The 23,576-nt window shown below is 35.0% G+C and overlaps 2 protein-coding genes across 6 annotated transcripts in view; one reads left to right on the top strand and one right to left on the bottom strand.

Annotated features, from left to right (window-relative positions):
• Positions 1-7,520, bottom strand: part of LOC149798999 (uncharacterized) — a 76,278-nt gene extending 68,758 nt beyond the window's left edge. For all 4 annotated transcript variants that reach the window (XM_089957936.1, XM_089957938.1, XM_089957937.1 and 1 more), the window contains exon 1: positions 7,158-7,520. The gene's annotated coding sequence lies outside the window, so the exon portion shown is untranslated. The remainder of the gene's footprint in view (positions 1-7,157) is intronic.
• Positions 1-23,576, top strand: part of LOC149798997 (uncharacterized) — a 181,034-nt gene that overhangs the window by 6,055 nt on the left and 151,403 nt on the right. The gene's annotated exons all lie outside the window — the stretch shown is intronic.

Genomic DNA, 23,576 nt, shown 5'->3' with positions numbered 1-23,576 from the left:
GCGTAAAGCAGAAATGTGAACTTTTCAAATGTGTTCCAACTGTTCGCATTCCTCACCCAGATGTGGGAAGGGTTCCTATCATTTTCTGTTTTCAAATAAGCTGACTCGGTTGTATTCAGTATATGCATGCATACATATCAGGGACAGACAAACATTTGTGCCAACAGCATCTGCTGTTTTTTCAGTGTCAAGAACTTTTATGTGTGTTTTATTTCTAGACAAATGGAGCCCTGGTGCAAACATGGAATGCCGTGTAAGTGATGAACACATCGTTGTCTTCTGAGCTTAAAAATTCTGCCTGGTAGCCATATTCAGCGGCATATGCTGCATGTAGCAACAAGCAATTATCTGATTCCTGATGTGTACTGAGAGCTCCGGTGGTCTAAATCGTTATAAGTCCACCTCGGATGCGAGAGGTCGCGGTTTCGAACCCCGGGAGAGTAATTAGAGTGACATAAAAAAAAATGGTACTAGCAGCTGCCTCATTAGGCGCTCAGCATTAAGAGCTTAGCGTAAGGACTGGTTGGAATGGTTTGAGGATAATGTGGCTGGGGTCGGACATGATGCCATATGTCTACAGCATGATGCCCCAGTACTAGACATTACAAAAAACGCTCCCACTGCATACATCATAGCGATGTGACTGAAAACGTGTTCAAAGCTACGTTAAAAACCCAAATCAAGCACACACGTTACGTGTACTCTTGACAGATGCTACCCATGCCTACCTTCAAATATGATTTATGTAGCATTTGGCTTCAGAGGTTGAAATGATTACCCTATCCTGGAGTTTTTCATTGTACTCACACTTTTTTCACACGTTCACTAAAATGAGATGAGACTTGTGGCTACCTTGGCTCATAACGTTCCTACCCTTCCTAACAATTTTTGAGATATTGATGCTCTGTAATACGAGAAGTTTCAGTCTGAAAGCTGACCGGGAACTCTTTGATCGCAAAAGATGGCTGATGTGCTCTACCATTTGACTAGGCTCTTCCACCTCACTGTTCGTTACAGATGTAGCCTGGTATATGTCAAACACCACATCAATTCTTTATTCCTATATTCTTTTATATGACCCGTGGACAGCACAGACATGACCACTTCACCAAAGATAGTTTGATCATCTCTTGCCTTCTAAACAAGATTCATTGCAATAATACCAGAAGCAGAATAATATATTTCTTCAGCTGGTACTTCATTCTTGTACTACCATGTTGCAAAAGTAGCTTTACTGGTACCTTGAAAGAGCTCTTCTAGGCTTATCAAAGTCCAATGGGAGAAAACATTTGACATCAGATGCGACAAAAGTGTTCCTGTCAGCGTTCAGACTGAAAGTCCTTGCATTGCTCTTCATCTCCTTCTTCTTGAACATGTTGATGAAAGTTTTCAGATTGTTCATTTTTATGAGCGTCATGAACTTTCTCATTTGGTGGGATGCGCTAAGTCTTTTAGTTCCGAAATCGACATAACTTTCCCCTCATGCCATATATGCCTTCGTCAGGTCAGAGGCTATTACAAGAGGACGTACCTTTATTGTGGAGATAACAATGCGGTCCTTTGTCAAAACAGATTGGTTGATTCAGGTTTGTATTAGACTCTTAACTTTTGACAATACATCTTCAACTCTTTGTTTGCGCATGTCTGTGTGATGATCTGATCCGTTATCTTGTACTATTTCTCTTTCCTTTGTTCGGACGTAATGTAACATCTTGTCACAGCGCGTGATTTTAGTTTTAACCTTCCTGTATCACGTGGAGCATTTGAGTCTCTGTTTATAGAGAATTCAAATGTTTTGTCAACGGGAATGCATCCAAATGGATTGTTGCAAGCCAGCTTAACATAAAATTATCCATCCATAAGGTTATAGTGCATTTCAGGGTGTTTCACTGAAAACATTATCATATGGGCATAGAACACTGGCAAGGAGAAGCACAATTCCAGGTGACCATAGGGTACATGGCAGTAGGGTGTAACTGCCAGTAGCCTCCTCGGGCAGCAAACAGCAAGTTCAGCAAGAAATATTCTGTCATTTCGATATATGACTTTCAAAATGGTGACAGATCTACACTGCGAAAACTGGACACTCAAGCAGTTTCTCTAGGTCCCTTTGGCACAGGTTTCTTCTAGGTCATTCACATCTTCCATAAATGAGCACGCTGTCTGTTTCATGTCATGCATGTTCATCTTCACCATGGGGTGAACTCCATCCAGGCCATTCTCGCTACATGAACGCGTGTTCTCGAACTGCATGAAATAGACATCTTCCCTTTAGGAACTCTAGTTAATGAACATTCTGTAAGGATGTCTTTTCAAAACAAAGGTCAAGAGGGCCAGCTTTTTTAAATCGTTAACATAATATTTCAAGGCATTGTACATAGTATTAAATTTAAATGGAATTTTTATCAACGATTATAAGTTATGTGTATAAAATTTGTATTGTGTGGCTGACCTAGAGGCCTACCTGACTACTCACATCTTTTGGGGTCTTGGGGGATAACCAATATATTGCATAGATAATACGTATCCAAGAGTTTGTTTTTAAGATCATTATTCCTTGGAGGTATAAATTTAAACATTATTTAGAACTTAAGAATGTTCTAGAAATAGGTTGTTATGAGATAATAACCCTCATCCTGGATTTGTTATTATGTTTTAGCTTTTTATATAAATGTTATTTACTTCAGAACTAATTAAACCTGTTTTAACATCAGTCTGTAGAGGAATTTTAGCTGTGTTTCAGTTAATATTTGGGAGGATTTATTTATTTAAATTACTCATTGGAATTACCAAGTACACTTTGACGTTTCGGACTAAATTATCATATTTGATTATTTTGTGTTCATGAAGGACATTCTGGATTATATTATTACACCAAGACGGCTTGCACATTAGCACATTTGAGGCTATTGGCACATCAACATTTTGGAAACTGGAATTCGTTCAAAACACCACTAGAACTGATTCGGAAGTCTATACTATTGGAGTTGTGATAAAATGTTTAGGATATTTGGGTTTTATTTCAGAATGCTGTAAGTTCTTTACAACTTTCTACTTTGTATTATAGGCAAATAAGTTATTTATTGAATTTTGCACCACTTATTGGTCTTCGATCCTTTCTGCTAGTTAGTTTGAGAACATAGAGTTATAAAGATAATGTTAAAAGTGCGCAGTTAAAAGGAAGTGCTGTGTAAATTTATCTTATAGTGTGAGCTTAACTTTTGTCCATAGTTGTAAGCTGTAAATAACCTTTTTACATAACTAACTTTTGTCCACATGTTCAAGTAGCAAGAGTTCAAGATCAGTCTTATTTACAGTTAGATTAGGTTTAAATTCACAATAGTGTAACTGTCTCATGAAAGAAGATTAGGTTTTAATTCACAAAAAAGTAAGTGTATCTTGAATAATTTCACTTTGTATTGTATAATAATACATTTCTTGTTGATTTTACTTAATATTTTGGTTTCACATTCTTTGTGTTCCATAATTGAAGACTTAGAGTCGTAACAGATGATGTTGGCATACCTGATCAGAAGACCCAACAGACACATTTGAAAATCATCAGCAAAGAACATCATCGTGATGAATATCAGAGATAATACGGTCATGATTTTATTTTCACTTTTCGCCTATCGCTATATTAAATTGATACGATGTCCAGTTTGTGATCTTGTTGACTTTTCCTGACTTGCTTCATCAAACTGTAACTTCTCTTTTCAAAATCTTGTTTCTGCAATAACATCCTGAAATGTGACAATATCAGGTGAAGCTGTCAGTCTCCCATTTTCGCTGGGAAAATTATGAAGGTTGTTTCCTAGCCTATTATTCCAGTTTTCGACTGATATGCTTGTTGTCTGATACTTAAAATCCCTGGACCCTTTTAGATTTCATAAGGATGTCATGTTTGATAGGATATATTCGTCAGTTTTTTTCACTTTAACCCTTGTGTAATTCTTATAGCATGATGCATGCTAATTAACCTAGCAGTGAAACCAAATCTTGCTAAAGGTCATAATGAGCCATCGCCCCCCAGGTGGTACCAAGCATTCCCCCAACTCATGGACTATATAGGATTGCACGTGTTAGTAAATTCAAGAATATTTCTTAGGGATATAAATTCCTGTTACTATGTATGAAGCACATGGAAATATATATAGCTTACGTACTGCACTGTAGAAAATATCTCACCCAGGCACATATCAGTAACACTCCGCTGAATTTTATGTACTTTAGGTCGATTAATGTTTTGCCAAAACTCTATCATATGACAGTGTTGCATATTATGTTCTTAACAAAGGCCTATGACATTAATAGGCTGGATATATTCACGATCAGACATATAAGGCAGAAACTGGAAAAGAAGGTGTTGCGTACATATGAAAATACTGACATTACCCGCTGTCTCGAACGTTTGACACGCTAGTTTTCCAGGTATCTTCTAGAGCAGTATGACATATGCTTGGATTTATTCTGAATGTAAGGACTTATTTACGGTGCTAAGGGTGTCGCTTAAAATGTTTTAAGGTTTTCGAATAGGAGTATTTAATATCTTTGTGTACCGTATAGTATGACTAGAAACTTTGTTGTTTAATAGAGTGCCACTACAAAAATCTATCTCACTCTCTCTCTCTCTCTCTCTCTCTCTCTCTCTCTTCATCAGTTGAACATTATAGTCACCAGTAGATGCGACTCCTATGGCATGTAAGCCCATAGAGTGATGTCAGATTGCTAAGGTTTATATCTAGGTATAGGTATCGACTCGAACAACACAAAACAGATTGGTTTTGTATTGTTTTTCAGTGTGGGATACAACGCACAATTTACATTCATGAGATAATGCTTTTCAGATGCACGAAAGTATGTTCAAAGTCAGAAAATTCCTTTATGAAACAAAAAAAGCGTTATATCTATCTATCTATCTATCTATCTATCTATCTATCTATCTATATATATATATATATATATATATATATATATATATATATATATATATATATATGTGTGTGTGTGTGTGTGTGTGTGTGTGTGTGTGTGTGTGTTTTCGTCGCATGACTTAAAACTAAACAAAATTTTGTAAAGTTCATTTAGTATGCTTTTTGAGAAGAATTCACATAATATGACTTCATAATGTAAATACTCCATAGCTATGTTTCATGATGTAATGATACTTAAATAACGACCCTCTACGTAGTATTATCAAAATAACCTTAGTTGTTTTTTCATATGCTTAAGACATTCGTAGTGAAAAAACTCTCTAAGTCAGACCATATACCACAATATTATCAACAGATCATAAGTATCGCATCGTTTTGATTGACAGAACTTAGAATCTGATAGATTATAGTTGATGAATGGCTGTTTGCCTACATCCATATAATCAAAATAACCTTTTTTCACCGATAGTGAATGTCAATCTCAAGAGTCGAATCATCCCAAACCTACGCAGATACCCATGTAATAGTATATTACCCACCTGAATATTTTCTTTCAAAATGATCCAGTGCCTGTGTATGTTGTAGAAAGCCAGCTGATGATTAGGGTTTAATCTTTGCCAATTATTCACAACTTTTAATAATGATGACGTGATACTTTTAATTGCATTAAGCGTATCATACTAATATGGCAAGAATTGCTTTGATTTACAACTTTTTTTGTAATGAAAAACAGAATGCAGTCACTGAAGACATTTCAGTTGCCGTGTGGCCTTTATGCTAGTAATCAGCGAACATCTCACGTGTAAGAAATATATCTAGTGTTAAAACTGCCTACTTGAATACAGTTATACACTCATTATGCAGTGATCATTGTGTATTAAAGTAAGTGACCACATGTAGACAATAAGCGCTGAAACCAGATATATTGAATCCACTGAACAAATAAGCAATTGTTCAATTATAAGACTATAGGATTATCCTAAAAGTGGCAATTAAGAAGCTAGAAGACTCTATGGCAGCCAGTAATCAAAGCAAAAGAATCGTCTAAGAACTTGGCCACTAACTTAGGCCCATGTAGCAATCTGCAACAATCCTGAGATGCGATTAACTCTACATATTCTCACCTTATTCCAGTAGAAATGCACGGCAAAACCATTTTCAATTTTTATGACATTGGTAAGTACGTCCTTATATTATGCATCTATAGCATCCCACAACAATCACGTAGGTCGGTGTAAGATAAATTGTAATCTAAATCAAACCATACAGGAGCAAATGTAGCCAAACTTGCAGTTATGCTTTAGTCTAGATTCTGATATGCAAGAAGTAAATTTATTAAATAGCTTTAGAGTTGTCATCTCTTTCAAGGCATCACTACTTTGAATGAGGCAATTAGCTGTCATTGCATCCTATTGTAGTCTCAAGGAAATCATTCATAACCTTTTCTGATTTCGTTGGTGATTTCCTAAACAGTGGCGAATGTTACCTACATTTGCTTGGAAATAATACTAAAATCTAAACAGAAAGGTTAGTTCAACTTCTTGGCTTTTGCTTACACGGCAATGAAAAAATGTGTCATTCAGCCGATCTTAGAAATGGTACTTGCACGAATCATTCCTGTAATTTCATTTAAATGCTACTATTTGCATACTATGCAGCTACATCCTAAATCATAAACCATGACGTGCTAGATATTTGCAGTAACGTATGAGTTAAGATGAAATAATATTTAGGTTTGAAAACAATAAATGAGTTAAAGCTAAATTAAAAGTATAAACGTTTCCGGGAGGAAAAAAGAATGAGTAGAAAGTGGTATTAAATAGTTTGTAACACCAGCTATGTTGTTCAATATTGAACGAGAAATTAGCGAAAATAGTTTTGTTGAAGTGTAAAAATCATAAGCGAACAGTGTACAAATAAGTAAAGGTTAGCTTGAAAGAGCAACACACTAAACTAATATATATGACATGTATGTGAACCTCACCTTATGAAATAAATAACGATAACTGAATTAATACAATTGTTAGTTACCTATGTGGTAATACTGGCATCCTTTTGACTATGTTGTACAATAGTCTATTTGTTATGTGTGCGTGTCGACGCCATTACCTATAAAGCTTTCACGTACAATGTGTAGATTTGAGCATATATGTACTAATTTATCATCATTATTGTATATTTAGTTCATATTAGAACAGTGTCAGAAGAAACAATGTAACTTACCTTTCTTTCTCTTTGTTACAACAGATCTGTCAGAAATGTCTTCTTTGAATGTATATTTTCCTTCTTTGTAACTTCATTTTTTTTCAATGAGATACACACAAGCACGTCTTTATCATTTTTGTTTTCAACCAGGAAGTTCTGATCGATGTATTTTACAGCAACGTCAAATATTATAGTAACAGTATTATAATTAGCTCTCAGGCTCACTAATATAATGTTTCCTTTTCAAAAATAAAGATACAATGACAACCTCTGAGGGACAATTGGTGTGTCTATGCTCTATCCGAATATAGATGTCATCTAACTGATTTAGACGGAATTCCGTTGCTCCGCGTGATTAGGAGACATAGTGAAACATTATATGTTGACCCTAACAATACCACGTTCATGTTAGACTACCATGACATCAAAATACTTTGGGGTTATTTGGTTTTGTGTTTTGTATAACTGAACAGCCAATGATTTTAGAGGAATATATGACTATTCTAATTAGGAAGTTGAACATGTTTTAACTGAAATTAATTGGGAAACAGGATTGAGATATATCACATAGGTGTCTGGTATTACTACCTTTGTGCAAAGGATGCAATTCATTGGAAAGGTTTGCTAGAAAAGGTGTAATATGTTGATATGCCTGAAACTCACAGATCTTTGCCGAAAACGTTTAACAGTTATTTGTCTTTAGTTAAATAAAGTACTGCCCAAATCAGACCAATTGAAAGATTTAAGCTTTAGCTCTGTTCTTATTTCAGAACACTGATATGAGGTTTACGGTGCAGAAAGTTTCATAAGGTGCTGGTATTGATATTAATGACAGGAACATTTCTAATCACAGCGCATGAGTTATTTGCTGCATTTCTTTATACAACGGCGGATATGTTGAGGAGGAGTTTGCGGCAGATCAGGACACATAACTTCAAGACGTGAATATGCTCAGTCGGCTTGTTCAGGGCAACCATATGTACACAAATGTGTCAGACCACTATTAAAGTATCGTCGGTGTTGCAAAACAGATTCAATTATAAATTCACATAATCAAATTTTATTAAACAATGTTTCTGCATGCTTATTATTTTCTTCACAATAAAAAGAATATATCTTCAAGATGTTGACACAAAGAATGGATGCTACTCAAAGAGTAGTATGCAGGGTCAGTTGCGAATATTGAGTGATGAGTTCGTCAGGTTGCAGTCATTCATTTACAAGCGAACAGCATGGACAGTGCACAGGTTGTGTTTGCTTATTATCTTCTCATCCTTTGTTCAAACTATTTTATTTTATTGTAGATTGACATCCTTTTCAGGACTCTTCTACAACATGTACTGGTAACATTACCACTCATCAACAGGAGGAATTTGCTGATCCTATCAACTTGATTTCATGTTATGTTACTTTGTCTACTTTACAAGTTCTAATTGTCTGCTGGTGAATTGTCGACTCTAGGTCTAACTGCCTTGTTTTGCTTCTTATATATCATGGCTAAACCTTATCTGTTTATCTTATTTCCCATTTCTCTGTCGTACTACGGTCGTTCTCAGCCACATAAATAATGGTCAGTTGAAAACCTGTTTAAGAAATAATCGTGAGACTAATAGTATTATGCCAGCTTCCCTTTGAAGACTCAGCTTATTTAGAGTTACAAAGATCAGAAGCGAACTCAAGGTGGTATCCAGAAACACAGACATAAGACTTCAGGGAATATACAACATCCCAGTCCTGCGGTCCAGATAAAAAGTGGAACTGCTGCCAGTTTTCAGCAGCAGGGTTTCAATTAGTTGGGTATGATGCCATTATCCCAAAACACGCCACCTGCATATATATATATATATATATATATATATATATATATATATATATATATATATATATATATACACACAGATAATACTATCAAACAGGTTAGAGAATTTTTAATTCGAAGCCAGGTCCGCGGGTAAACGGCACCCATCACCGTGCCTGCACACACGAGCCCATACTCTCTCTCTCTCTCTCTCTCTCTCTCTCTCTCTCTCTCTCTATATATATATATATATATATATATATATATATATATATATATATATATATATATATATATATATACTATTATTTAAGGTGGGTCGTGGGCAGTTTTGTCGTCCTCAGACGGTTTCGTGGGCAGATAAAAGTTCGTGGGCAGATTTCCATCTGCCCACGAAGCACGTCGTCCTTTTCTGCACTCTTGCCACAAATATCAATAAAATAAATGCATATTTACGCTGCTGAATGTTAAATATTCGATAAATATTCATCTGCAAAATAAATAATTGCCTTTTTACCTATTTATTTCCATTTTTTCATTAATGAATTGAATTGAATAGCACAACTTGAGTTACCTCCCATTATGTACTAGTATATATTGCACCTTAAAAATAGATTGACCCGGAAGTAGTATGTTTCAAATTTACTGCCCATGATGACAGGGGGTCGTTACAAAGAAAATCAAGGGATGGGGTTCTAACCTGTAACAATATAATATGTTAATAGTGTTACAGGTTAGAACCCAAATCTGTTGATTTTCTTTGTAACGAGCCACTATGCCCGTGATTATTATTGTGAGAGATCAAAACTGCCCGGGAACCAGGATGTGGAGTGAATAATCTGCCAATGTCGCCAACAAGCACCATACATATATACTATTTATTTTGATATCTAAGAAGTTTTCAATAATGCTAATTAGTAACATTATAATGAGTGAGCTGTTATATGTCTTTCGAAATACCTCTATTCACTATTGCTGGTCTTGAGCCCAAACTAAGAGGATTGTGGCTGTCATTAGAAATACAAGTGATACCATTTATTTAAATCCAGGCTTAGTAAGTTCATAACTTCACTTAAGTTCATATTATATGCTGCTGCATTTTCTTCTCTCAGTCTACCATTAACAACGACAACAAAAGAAAAATGGTGTTTACTCAGAATTTGTTCCTATATTTATCAAAAAATTTGTTTTGGAACAGATATTTTATTGGAAAAGCTGAAAGAATAAAATTGGGGGAAAATCATGATGGTATAATAATACAATTGTTTACTTATAATAAAAGAATACTGGATTTAGTGTACAACATCCTTGCAATAATTAAATGGCATTGTGAATATGCAGAACCCCAATTCTTTAATGTACATGTACTGTTTAAGGTACAAAACTGTTTTGCATACTTCATAACTTATTTCTCTAATAGTGCAAATAATAGGAGACAGAAGACATTTAGAAAGAATTAATTTGTCAAAATAAGTTAAATATCAAGATTAGTTTAATGGACGTTTGAAAATTTACTATTAAAGTAAAATTGCCTTTTTTTGAGAGAAAAATCCTAATAGTAATACACGTAATTTTATTTAAATTAGCAGTAATGTAGAGGATGCTGATTTATTTATGAAATATACCATAAACGTGTGTTTCATGTTCATTACTCCAAAGTAAAATACCCAAGAACCACCTCAGAAAATCAGTAATGACATATTCACGTAAAACACAAAACACAATTCTAAAAAAGTGATGGAGATGCAGTTATCAGCTGTGAGTCACATAGCTAACACATGTTGAGTAGCAGACTGGATGATTGGTATGGAACGAATTGTATTTGCCTTGTCAGAATAGTTGGTAAAGATTTTAAGAGGACTTCCTGGTTGGAAAAAAGTGAATTGGAGAAATGTATTATTTTTTTCATCGTATGTGTCCTTGTTTCACTTCATTAATAATAATGATATGACTTTTGACAAATCTTTTTGTCCGAGTGACTCAATGCTGATAAGTGTAAAAAAATGTCGAGGCTGCGACAGATGTGTCCTCTGTAGAAATGGGTGTTTATTAAACTAGGTCAGAATTAGGTAGTGTAAAAATAGGAAGTGGAACAATACACAATATGGAAAACGCTCGCTGTGGAAGACATTGGGCGGACATACAGACACATCAAGATGTATTTAATAAGATTCATACACATATTATATACTGTTGTATAGCTCTCCTTGTATGCTTCAGATTTATACTATAAACATTGAAGTTTGTGATACCGAGACAAACGGCAATGGAAGATGCACGTATCAAGGTTATGAAGATTGTTAAATTCACAAGCGATACAGAGTCAAATATACCAAAACTTTCATATTGCATTTTCTTACATTTCTACTATCACAGATCGATTTAGACTGATGCGAAACCTATCAATTTATATCAAATTTGTCAAAATCGGGGTTTATTTACTATTGTTATGAGTTATTCACCTATATGGAAAACGATCGTATAGGAAGACATTAGGCGAAATGACAGACAAAGGAAGATATACTTAATAAGATACATACACATACTATTTACAGTTGTACGGCTTTAATTATATGCTTTAGATATATAGCAATAGCATCGAAATATGTAGTACGATCGCAAAACGGCAATGGTAGATTCACGTAGCAAGGATATGCAGATCGGTAAAGTCGCACCCGATATTCAGTAAAAAGAACAAAACCTTCTATTTTGCATTTTCACACATGTCTATTGGCACAGATCGATTTAGTATGATTAGAAACATATCAATTAAAATCAAATTTGTCATCTGATATCAAATGTGTCAAAACCGTTGTTTTTGCGATTGTTATGACTTATTCGCCCATATGAAAAACTTTCGTATAGGTCGGATCTAGGCGCACGGACAGACAAATAAAGACGTGCTTATTAAGATATATACACACATTTTATAATATTGTATAGTTTTTATTCTATACTTCAGATCTCTAATATTAGCATCGAAGTATGTGCTACAATCACAAAACGGGAAGGGTGTATTAAAGTAGCAAGCATATGAAGATCGGTAAAGTCGCACCCGATATTCCGTAAAAAGTGGAACTTTTTTATTTTGTATTTTCACACACGTCTATTGGCACAAATCGATTTAGGCAGATGAGAACCTATATATTAATATGAAATTTGTCAAAAGCTGTGTTTGTTTACTATTGGTATAAATTATTCACCTATATGGAAACCGTTCGGATAGGAAGGCATCGGGTGCACAAACAGACATATGAAACCGTACTTAATAAGATACATACACATATTATTTAATGTTGTACATCTTAAATTATATGCTTCAAATCTATAGTATTAGCATCCAAGTATGTGCTACTATCGCAAAACGGGAAGGGTAGATGCACATATCAAGGATATGAAGATCGGTAAAGTCGCAAGCAATAATGAGTCATAAATACCAACTTTTTTGTTATTAATTTTCTCGACTTTTTTTGGCACAGATCGATTTAAACTGATGAGAAACCTATACATTGATATTATATATGTCGAAATATATGGTTGTTTAAGATTGGTACAACTAATTTACCTATATGGAAAATCTTTGTGTTGGAAGGTATTTGGCGCACGGAAAGACAAATGAAGACGTACTTAATAATATATGTAAACATGTTATATGCTGTTGTTTAGCTTTAATTTTATGCTTGAAATCAGTAGTATTAGCATCGAAGTATGTTGTAACCCCCCTCCCCTTAGTACGCTACTGGAAGCAGACTTTGTCAAATGCTAAGAGACACTAATTGCTCGAAAATTATAATTTAAAAAATATTTATGTATTTATGGACTCGTATATTATAACCTTATAATGCGCCTTCATTTTCCATCAGGTAGGTCTCCAGGTCGAGTTGTCATGAAAAACAGGAACCAGTATCGTACATTCTTTACTAAGCGACTTCTCCGATGGTGCAATGTGTCTATAGAGCGTCCGCCTCGGATGCGAGGGGTCGCGTATTCAAACCCCGGCCGAATCATACTAAAGACATAAAAATGGTACTAGCAGCTGCCTCTTTTGGTGCCGATCATTAAGAGGTTAGTGTTCGGATTAGTCGGCCTGGTGTCAGGATAGTGTGACTGGGTGGGACAAGTTTGTCTTATGTCCGCTAAAATGCAAAAGCCTACTGAACCAAGTCGAACAGGTTACGTATTATACAACTTATTTTCGAGGTTTCAGCGCCCCCCCCCCCTTAAATGCGTACATATATTATCAGCATACCTCCATGCTCAAGCCTATGCATTTGGGTTACCCCCACCCCACCCTTCTATGCGTACATACTAAATGGACGGCCCCTAACCATTCATGAGATGGTATTGATTCAAATTTACGAGTGCGATTGTGATGTACGCATTTCCCTACACAAACACGGGATGGTATTATTCAACCGTACATGTCCACAAAACTATATATATTTATAGATATATGTATACAACCATGGTACATCAATTAGGTATCTAATTACATAATGACAGTGTAGTGGTTAGCAAATTTGAGAAATATACTTTTTTATTCAGACACCATGCCAAAAGGAAAGAACTAACTTACAGTTTACGCTGAACTAAATTAAATTTACTATTTTTGTTTCCAGCATGGTCGGAATATGTTTACATGTTTCATATTAGGAAACAATTTGCATTATGGCTAAGTATATCTAAGAAGGAAATAAGATGTTCTTACAAACTCTTATTTTGTTGGTGTATTGGTTACCTCTCAACATATGAACCATTCTTTGCCATCTCACGATTATAATCCGTATGTACTTAAGCGTTGTCTCATTTGTAGTGTTAATTTTTAAATGTATACTTTGCTTGTAAAATGATCCCACTTTATATAAATGTACAAACACCGCAATCGTGATGTGCTTACAGGAATACATTCTTCTGAGTTCTACTGAAGTCAGTTATTCAGTATAATTTGTAAAACGATATGGACTGATTGATAAAAGTGACTGTTTTCTTTACTTTGGTTTGTCGCAATATTTTTCTAACACAGTACTAATATACACTGGTCACACATGACGCCCCAAAGAAGCAGTTGTAGTTAATTCTTTTTTACCTGTAGTAATGGGATTTTTACAATATATGGCTGTGGCAGATGTACGTCGATTATCAGACAATGGTCGGCTTTTGCACTATTCGCTTATTTCCCTACTTCGAGTGCGGACTGATTGACCGTTAAGCAAAATCTCAATTAATCTCTGCGATTTATGTGCAACGTACGATATTGTCCCCAGTGTTTATTTAATTCCATCATCGTTTAACAAAACTTCTTTTCTTATCCTCTCTAAATCAACTTTTGTTGACCAAAGACAATACATTTTATAAGCAAGGCAGAACGCAAAATCACATTACCCATCCACGAGTACAATGAAAATATGTAAACAAAAATAGTTAATAAAATTCCAAGGTATGTATAATATTGTAATATATTTTGGAGTATGCGCATTTGTTTACCGCTCTCCATTTTAAGGATTCCTTATATACTTGCTTGAATATGGGAAGTCGGTGCTGGGATTATAGTCTTTAGACCAAAATAATTAGCCAATTACTAGGGGCAAACGTTACGGAGTGAAGTGTAAGTGAGTTTCAAGATGACATGGTTTACTTTTGGTGAATTCAGGTAAGAGCCGCATGAGTATCCCTGTCACTCAGTAGTCCCTATTCAAATCTAATTGCGTGAATTGATCGTGTGACTCCAGGTGCAGTATTTATGACTGGAGATTGGTAAATTATACAATGGAATCAACAGAAAAGGACTGTTCCGCCGTCGGCGGGCGCCATTTATTGTTGCTGTGGTGGTAAATATGTTACAAAGTTACAGGCGAAATGAAGCTAAAAATCATGATTTAAAAGGCCTAAGGTGGCGTAGTAAAAACGGTTCCCTGTATTAGGTTGTTGAGTTGTGTAGTTTCACGGCGTGAAATACTGGCGGTAAGTTACGGAAAGTTAACGAAGAGAAGCTTTGCAGTTGTGACATTGACATACAATTGGGAAGTTGGGATTTGTGGTCATGTATTAATTAGAGTAACATTACTGATAGATTGGACGCGTTGGACTTTCCAGTTTGCAGAAGTAGTTGTACAGGATTCCTTTGAATCGGGGAAACCTATGACTCGTAGCGGGATTCGCGCAAGGGCTTGACATCGCTCGGTCAAGAAACCCATTTGGTTGATACAATATTTCTTGCGTGAGCATAATGCAAATGTGTATATTGGCTTGCACTGTTTGCAGCTATGATGTACGATGTTAAGATCTCAGTCGGTCAGGATATTCTTTAACAACGGTATCTTTTTCCTAACACGTCTTTCAATACGGTACCATTTACCCCTTGCAATAAAGTATATCAGTTGGAGGTTGAGGATGAACTAATCGATATTGAATTTCTCTAAGTACTGTTTGGTCAATGTTCGGATCTCATTATCTTGTTATTGCAAAAAATATATATTGGTTATAATCAATTACACCTTTAGTTTTATGATTATTTAGACATTCTATATAAATCCAGCATGGTATCAGTTAATATTTCGACGATATTGTTATATGTGACCAGTACATTTGAACATGTATGATTATAAACAGTAAAATTAGTCATTTAAACTGTAGGGAAAAAAATTCTACTGAAAAATGTTTCATCAGCATAAAAAACTAAGGCTTGTCAAATCCGAGACTAGCAATATTTTATAGTACCTATATTTGCTCTTTTCAGGCCAAGTTCTCACGTAATGGCTTGTTTTAGTAGATTGCTTGTTTTTGTGTGGGTTTTTTTTTGGTGCTCCCACACAAAATGCGCATGCGCGGAATTTATTTTCCGTTGCCATGACGTATAAAAGTTACCGGCCATGCACCAACATTTTTCTTTATACATCAGATTTGCATAACATGATTAAAAGTAGTTATACTTGAACAAAAAGAACCAAAAAAAACCTATAAAGTGTACAGAAAAAATAATTTAATTTCTCGAAATAAAAGTATACATCACTGTTACTTAGATACGATTTTCCACCTATAGAGGACGCCAGCAGGAAATGACGTACATTTATCCCCACAAGACGAAGTACTGGGGGGGGGGGGCCGGCACCAGACAGACCCCCCACCCCACTTTTCCAAAACATTATAGTGTTTTATGTGTATTTATCCACCCCACCCCCCCCATGTGTTGTATGTTTTATATTATGCAAAAGAATTTAGGTCAAAAAAATTTAATTCTCCTTTTTAACGGGGTATTTCTTTTAAAACCTAGTTTTATCTATAGGGTTGTTTTTCCGAATAGGTTTCTATCTTTCCATCACCTGACTTGAAATCCCTTCGCTATACTCTTGGTTGACCTTGGCTAGAGGTTGCCTATATCCCGTGTGTGCTATATATATATATGCTATAGTTTGTGTATGCTATATTTTGCTTCCATGTTGGGATAGCCTTTATTTTTTCCCAAATCTCCCCAGTAATCTTAGGACCTTATAATCGGATCAAGAAAAGGTTTATTTTTATTTATTTAATATATTTTTGAATTTTGGCCAAGTAACGGTGTATTATAATTTAATTAAGAAAAAAAAAACTTAATGTGTTCTGTGTGCAAATATATTGTGTCATTATTCACATATTGGTTTTGTAAATTGAAATCCGCTGTACTCGAGTTGGAGTCCATACACTTTTTTATTTGCTTGTATTTCTCCCACCTAGAGTTAGGCCGTCTCAAATTATTTATTGGATTTCTGCCAAAATCTCTAAAAATGGTTGTTCTTCCCACACACACACACACACACACACATACACACACACAGTGGGGATTTACCGTGCAGTGCGAGAGCTGCACATTTTGAGCAAATAGAATTAGAACAGAGACTTATTAGATCCTTTGTTTTCGTGTATGTATGTAAAGTTTCCTATATGAGGTGTTTTTCGCGACTCTTTCATAGCCCCATGACGTCATTATCTCGTTCTTTTCCCATATAGTTTCTCTGTCCCGATAATTAGGATTTGTGATAGTTTACGTAATATAATTAAAGTCTATTTAATTGTTTAATTTTAATTGTAATGGATAATAAAAAGAAACTGAAGCTGTTTAGGAAAATTTATAAGAATCTAAAAGGGTGGCGGCTACAGCAGATTCCAATCCGGGGTGGGGGTATGAGGGCAAGGGTTCACTTTGTGATGGTCCCCTTTAAGGGGAGATTATCCATTGCCCCATCTCCCTCCCCTTCTTTTCACCCTTTGCAGCCCCGTCCCTCCCATTCACAAATCTTCCTAGAAGTTCTTTTTTCTAATTAATTTGAAAGGATTACAAAAAAATTTGCCTATTCATTTTTTTTATGTTTATGACTTGGTCACACGCCATCATGGTTTTAGTTATGTTATCTGTTATTTTTCCTATTAAAGTTTTGTTAAAGTTGCCGTCTTGATATAAAACTTGGTTTCTTCTGTATTTTTATTTCTTGGATATCTCCATAATTAATTGTATCCTGTCTTGTTTCCTAAACTCGCACTGTGCCATCGCATGATATTTTGTGAAGTTCGCACATTTGCACATGAGATAATTTACATGTATGCATATGTCGTGTAGATATCTGAATATCAAGCTTTGTATTTTTGGAGAGCCGATGTTGGTCCAGTACCTCTAAGGTCTGTCCCAATTAACCGAGATATTTCCTCCTCTACTTTATTTTTAATTTTAGAGGTTAAATTTTCCCTTATCCAATTATATGTTTCCTTAGTTTCAATTCCCCAAAGTTCCTCATTTTCCCTATATTTACATAAAAGTTCCTTTATACTTCTAAAGGTCCTTGTTGTTTCTAGTCTTTTTACCAGTTTATTATTTTTGTAGATGTCACTTATGTTTTTCATGCTAAAACCAAACCAGTAAATGTATAAAGCTTCCTAAGGGGTTTTGGGTTGGATATTTACTTCTTTTACATTATAAATTAAATACTAGAGAGGAGGCCTAACTCGAATCGGGAGAAACACAAATAAATAAAGAAAGAAAGTGCGGACCCTGACTCGAATACAGCCTACCTCATTTTGAAAATAGACTTTAATGTGAGAAACACCACACCATAGTCAATCACATAAAACAAAAGGTTTTATTTTAATTTCAAATGGTAGTATACCGTTCATCTCGCCGGAATTCTAAATTGCAAATTAATTCAAAAGCAACTAAATTTATACCAGGACAAACAAATAAATTTGAAAAGTCCATAGAAAAATATATATTAAGACAACAGAGACAAATTTGACATAGTATTGCTGTCCCTACACACAGACTATATAGCATACACACACCATAGCATTGATACACATAGCATACACGGAACATAGAAAATTCTTGACAAAGATCACTAAAAATCAAGGATATGAAATCTGAAAATGGGAATAAGACCCATGTTTCAGACTACTACCCTTTAGAAAACACTAGGACTAATTATAAACTAAAAGTTTGATCAAAATTCCTTTTTTAAACTTTAAACAAGCACACACATCTTGGGGTATACAAGAGTACATGAAAACACTTTATTTTTTGTGTGGTGGGGGTCATCTGTCTGGTGCCCCCCCCCCCCCATGATACTTTCGTAACTCATACCTGCGAAAGATTATCATTTGCACTCACATTGTATGTTCTTTAAAATAATGATTTTTTTTTTTATTTGCGAGATATCGTCGTATAGTTAACCTGGATACAATATAATCTTGGTCCGTTTGCACCTTGAAACTTATCATGCGTGAATGGCAGGCGCCTTCAAGCAATCTGGTGATATTTTCGTCTCTTTTGCGATATTTTTTTTATCTGACATTAGCGATACACACACAGTAAGGATGCATACGCATGCCGGCATCCGCTACATTTACGGAGTTCGTTGATATATTTTGTTCTGTAAATTTCGCATGATGAAAAAAGAAGGAATACATTATAACAATGCAAGGTTAGTTTCTTTTATTTTATTTTCAATCAAGTGTTTGTTTATTGTACCGTGCCGGGGCGGGGTGGGATGGGGGGGGGGGGGCACAAATTCAACACAAAATTAGTTCCTTTCTTATCTGCATGGAATAATGGAGCAAATATGATTGACGATATTGACTGGTAATAACAAGCTTTCAATTTACGCGCGCACACACGAAGACAACTTGAAAAATAGAAACAAACAATAAAATTAACTGGTAACTTCGCACTTGCTCAAGGCTTTGTAGTTACAGTGGGGGGGGGGTCTGTGCTATTATCTGGTTAGGCATGACTATTTCGCAGAAATACAAACAAATCTTTTGAGATGAGCATAAAATACAATTATTTCTTTTCCTCCATACATTTACGATGCTCTCAAAGGACCCACATATTTAGGTAAAAGTATGACCGTTACCAGGCGTTACCGAGTTGAAAATATGCCGAGTAAACTTACGAATTACGCCACGTACAATGTATAAACAACACTTGGCAACTTTTAATGATAAAAGATGGTGTTTTTATTTATTTACTTATTTATTTAGTTATCAGAACTCTTTCAGAATAACAATGTAACTGCCGATTATACAGCTCGCCTCTAAGAAGATTTTCGTAGTTTCCAACTGCCATGCATAAAATAAGTTTATGCCAAAGTGATCGTGACCTACAAAATGTTGGCCATTGTCACAGGGCATAAAATTCATAAAACAATAAAGAACATTCCTTTTTGTTCTACCAAAGCAGCGGAACCATAATGAGTTGATAAAACACAAGGATATTTGTTGTTATTTTGCAAACCATTGCTAATAAAATCAGCTTCAGAAACTATTATTATTGTCCGCCCTAGAGGAAAGATTTTACAAGGTGGAAATCACTGACTGTCAGTATCCCTGGAATGACAACCAGTATGACAACTATAACTAGTTTGTGCATCAGTAAATAATCTTGAGTAGCCACTGCACCTGAAATGCGTGCAGTCCATTCATCGAATACCTCCTATTCATTCATTGTATAATACACATTTTACTTACTAAGAATACCCTATCACAGTATAAATGTTTAGTCATAAATCGGGAAAGTTTACAACTGTATATGCATATTTATTTCTATTTTAACCGTACTGTCATAAAGGTACTTCTGTGGAGGCTAGTGTGTATATGTCATGATGAAAGCTTATGTCATTAATAGTTTTCTTTCTTTGCTCTTTACAAAAAATCAAAATAATAAGACTTTCGTTATCTTTTGTCAGATTTCATATTTTCTTGAGAATTTTTTTAAAAATGTATCTGGAAAGTAAACATAAAAAATACGATAATTTAAAAAATGAAATTTGGGTCTCCATCTAAAGAATTTATATATTCTTAGTTACTACTCAGTAATTTTTAATTATTCATAAATGATTGTAAGATAAATTAGTTTTACAGTGTAAAAGTGCGAGTTTGCTCCATTTACAGAAGGGTTTACTTGCTATTCTCTTTGTATAATTCTCCCAGCTTTAAACTACAGATACAGAACATTACATAAGACAGCGAATTTCAGTCTTAACCTAAAGCTCGAGGCTGGAGAAGAGGTCACTAAATTACCGTTTCCATAGTTACACACTGGTCAGATAGAGCAGTCTCCCGCAGGTATCATTCCCTATAGATGAATTAGAGGCCAAGTAAACTGCCTTCATTTCATGAGCTATACTAGTGTAGTATAGATGAAATAAGTTTTAAATTGCAAAAGTTGTCTCTTTTGTAACCAAAGTGCAAATCAATAAAGAAATATAATGACATGTAAAATTATATGAACAGCAATGAAGGATCTTTTCACGAGAGTCGCAAAAGATTGAAACTATTTAACGAATTTCATAAATTTCATTTTAAATAAACTTAAATGTAAGATTATGTTATGTGTATCACATGACAGAAATGATATTCAATAAAAAGCATAAAAATAGGTTACATAATTGACTTTAAATTACATTCGTCATTACACCTTCAATTCATATGTCGTCATGCCGGCATTTGCTGAGTTACTGGGTGTTATTAAACGTATCATATAGTTACGTATGATACTGGAAAATATCATATGGGTATATTAATCTTAAGAGGAGCAACATTGGCTCAGTGGTTAGCGTCTCAGACCTGCGACCGAAAGGATGCAGGTTCAACCCCTGCCATCGGATCAAATCCTCGACCTTATTGGAAAATAATGAGATAACAAGTACATTCTACAAAGACATGGAACCTATTACCTCCACTGAAACGTACGAAATGATCATCTAAATTTGCAACAAGTGATCAGGAGAAGTGCGACCTGTTGAACTCGGAAGTTTGATATGTTACACGTTTAAAAAATTATGATAAACAGTTACTGCATTTTGAAGTTAGAAATGAAACTTTTATTTCTGCCATCATTATATATAAACAAGAAATTATAGATGTAGTAACTAGTCTTGACCTAAACAAAACCGCTGGAACCAATCCAATAAGTAATAAACTTGTACAAGTATAGTTGAAGAAATGTATGTTCCATTGCAAATACATTTAAATAAATCACTCCCAGCCAGCGTGTTCCTAACACAGTGCAAGCTAGCGTATGACATACTGATGTATAAGAAAGGAGATAAAACACTACCGTCTAAATGCAGACTAATTGTTGACTTCAGCTAAATTATATACACTATTCATAAGTCCAACCTTAGAATATACTTCTGGAGTCTGGGATAATTGTTCTATTGAAGATTCGGAAAGATCAGAATAAAGGGGGGAAAATCAGATGGAAGATGCACGGATCGTTCCAGATCTATACCCATTAATTCTTCTAGATAGTCTCTTTATGCGGAAACTGCTTGGTTTGCACAACGAAGGAAAAGGAAGAGATTATGCATTATGTATTCGATTATAAATACTCAAGTACCTAACTATTTAAACGAACTTCTTCCACAAAGGAGATATGAGGCATCTAATTATCGTCTACGTTACTCTCAAAGTATCACACCAATCTCAACCAAACTTTATATTTTCACACGACCTTTTACCATATACGATTCGTCTTTAGAACTCTCTGCCTGATGATATCCGAAATCCTCCAAATCTTTCTATTTTTAAGAAACGTTTCTCTAATTTAACTAACGTGTCATCACACAAGCAGAAAGACATCTTATTGTAGGTGAGTAGTCACGTCACTTTTCAATGATAAATCTAGACTTAACCAAGAAGTGTATTGAAAGGTAGAGCGAAAGAGCTGGGATCTTTGGCATTAGGTAAGGGGCAATAGACAAAGTGTTCAACTTCTTCATTATCATAAGCACATGCACACGTGAAAGAGTTAACTAAATTCACCATGTAAAGGTCGGATTTCAGGAGACTACCTGCTTGTCTAAGTTTAGTATGTAGGATATTAAGGTGACATTTGTCAGTAGCGTAATTTTAGCGTGATGACCCGTTAGTTGAATTAGAAAAACGTTTCTTAAAAACAGAAAGATTTGGAGGATGAGAAACCTATAAACTAATATCAAATGTGTTAACATCGGTGGTTCTTTACAATTGGCATGACTTATTTGGTTATATACAAACCATCAAAAAACGGCAAGGGTAGAAGCGGGTAGCAAAGATATGAAGATCGGTAAGTCGCAAGCAATACCGAGACAAAAAAGGCAACTTTCAAGGTAGCATTTTCACACATTTATATTGACACGGGTCGTTTTAGACTAATGAGAAACCAATGACTGGATATCAAATAGGTCCAAATCTTTGTAGCTTTTTTTACGATTAACATGACATATTTAGCCTTATAGAAAACGATCATGTTGCACGGATATAGGCGCACGGACAGAGAAATGAAGATGTACTTAATAAGATACATACACATAATTTTTACTGTTTTATTGCTTAAGTATATGCTTCATATCACTAGTATCAGCATCGTGGTATGTGATACCATCGCAAAACAGCAATACTAGAGGCACGTAACAAGGATATGAAGATTGGTAATGGTAAAGTCGCAAAGGATACTGGGTAAAATATATAAACTTTTCTAGGTTGCATTTTCACACATTTCTGTAGGCATAGATCAATTTAGACTGATGAGAAACCTACCAAATAATACCAGATTTGTCAAAATCTGTGCGTGCTTACGATTGGTATGACTTATTCGACTCTAAGATAAACGTTCGTGTTGTAAAGATCTAGGAGCACTAACATTCAAATGATTATCATCGAATTATATGGTACCATCTCAAAGCGGCAAGGGTAGAGGCACGTAGGTAGAATATAGAATATGATGATCCGTTGATGATCCGTAATATCGCAAGCGACACCAAGTAAAAAATATCAACTTTTTTACTTGCATTTTCACACATTTATATATTTCACAGATCAATTTAGACTGATGAGAAACCTATCAATTGATATCAAATTCGTCTAAATCGCGTTTTTAAAAAATTACTAATGTTATAACTTATTTGCCTATATGGAAAACGCTCATTGAGGAAGACACTGAGCGGACATACAGACACACAAAGATGTACTTTATAAGATGCATACACATATTATATATTGTTGTATAGCTTTCCTTATATGTTTGAGATCTATAACATTAAAATTGAAATATGTGGTACCGTGGCAAACTGCAATGGTAGAGGCACGTATAAGTCGCAACCGATATCGAGTCAAAAATACAAACTATTTTATTT

Source organism: Sinohyriopsis cumingii, chromosome 5, assembly GCF_028554795.1.
Source record: "Sinohyriopsis cumingii isolate HCF-2022 chromosome 5, ASM2855479v2, whole genome shotgun sequence".
NCBI lineage: Eukaryota > Metazoa > Mollusca > Bivalvia > Unionida > Unionidae > Sinohyriopsis > Sinohyriopsis cumingii.
This window is presented reverse-complemented; position numbering and strand designations above follow the sequence as displayed.